The sequence below is a fragment of the Sinocyclocheilus grahami genome, unplaced genomic scaffold (assembly GCF_001515645.1).
Source record: "Sinocyclocheilus grahami isolate Dianchi unplaced genomic scaffold, SAMN03320097.WGS_v1.1 scaffold503.1, whole genome shotgun sequence".
NCBI classification, from domain to species: Eukaryota; Metazoa; Chordata; class Actinopteri; order Cypriniformes; family Cyprinidae; genus Sinocyclocheilus; species Sinocyclocheilus grahami.
Window position 1 is genome coordinate 184872 of NW_015505682.1, and position 1881 is coordinate 186752.

General features: G+C 35.3%; 1 protein-coding gene across 1 annotated transcript in view; it reads left to right on the forward strand.

The window, feature by feature from the left end:
- LOC107554464 (tumor protein p53-inducible protein 11-like) overlaps positions 1-1881 on the forward strand; it is a 92840-nt gene that overhangs the window by 28546 nt on the left and 62413 nt on the right. The window lies entirely within an intron of this gene.

Here is a 1881-nt window from a genome sequence, read left to right on the forward strand (position 1 = left end):
TTTTTATTCAATTTATGTAGGTGATGTAAACTGAATCATTATATGTTCTATGGTAATTATACAATAATATAATATTTTGTGTATATAACTCATATTTTATTATATATTACAAAATATTTATAATTTTATTAATTTCAACAAATTTACCGTCAATACAGATGCTGCATATCTAGTGTTTTGGCTACGTGCATCCGACATGTTTTCTCACTGATACGCCCCCAACTCGGAAACTTTGTGCTTAAAGAAAATTTCGAGTTTCCCACTCATAACAATGACTTTGTGGTGGCGTTCATGTGCGTTCAACTCGTAAATACGATCTATCTGACATGACTTGAACTAGTGGTTCAACGGATCACAAATCTCATGGTTCGAATCACATTACGGTTTTTGACCCACGGATCGGATCATTTTTCGGATCAGCAAGAAAAGAAAAACATTTCAATTTAACTTGCTTTCCATTTATTACTTAAAGCGAAGTACTTTTTTGATACCACAGCAAATACTACTAGATTAACTAAGAAAGTTTAAACATGATTAAAGAGACAAGACCAGTAAAAATAAGAACAAATACACAAATCAAAAGCATAGGTAAATACAACAGAATATGTTACAAATAAAATAGTATTCAAATACAAGAAATGTAATAATTAGGGAAAATAACACTGCATAGTGTTCACTGTATAAATATAGATTTTTATCACAGCTGTTTTGTTCATTGACAAATTGACAAATTCATTGACATGATCATTAATGACAGCAGGATTTATAGGCCGCTGTCCCTTTAAGACCTGATGCACGGATCCAATATAATGGTACACATCACATCTGATTTCTTTTTCTGCTGTTTTCATTCACTTGAGACATAACTGACTGCGTTTACCTGAATGATTGTCGAGATAGGTATTTTGTCATCATTTTATGTGTATGTGTCTGTTCAGGATTCAGAAGAGGAATCAGTTCGGTGTTCGCGCGCCATCTGAAACACGTGTGTGCGCTTTATTTGTGTGTGGCTGTGCGAGTAACGAATCGAGTTCCCTTTCGCCTTTTCTCTCTGGAATTGTTTAAAATTCACTTGCTTGTGTAAATACGGACAAATGATAAACTTATACTCTATTATGGTTACATTTTGCAATGAATCCACGGATCACATGCGTGCCGAACCGTGGGGCTTTGTCCGTACGGATCAACTACGATCCGTTTAACCACTAACTTGAACGCACCATTAATGTGCATGAAGAATGCTAGTTGAGTACTAAGGCCCTGTCCCAAATGGCACACTTCACATGCACTTGCAGTCTTGCAGATTTAAGGTCCTTGCTATCGATGTAACGATTAACCGCGAGCCGGTTGAAAATCGATTCAAATATGTGACGATTCAAATCGGTTGAGATGCTAAACAAATCGCGATTAATTTAGGGGTAGGAGTTTATATGAATGCATGTCTGAGGGGAACTTACTGTCTTTAGAAAAGTTTAGATGGTATTTTTTCTTTTCATCCTGCCTATGTATAATGCATATTCAATTTCATAAGTTCAGCACTGCTTTGTTTACAGCGGAAACCAAGGAAACGGTTTATGCGCCACCTGCTGGCAGAGAGTGAATCTGCGTCTCATTCAGCTCGTCTGCTGTTTCTGTTTCATGCAGATAATTATATGTATAGTTTCACAAAACTGAAGTCAAACCATTCTGTTTTTGCTTCAAATTTCGAAATTATACAATCTGATTTAGTTTAAAAACTGCTCATGTTGCATGTATGCAGCATCTTTGTTTGGATCAAGATTAAAATGCAATGGTTGCCTCTAATTTTGAAAGGAAAGAGCACAGAAAAAGCCTTATTTTGTTTATATGAAGAGATTTCTTTGATTTGTGTTACTTATTTAT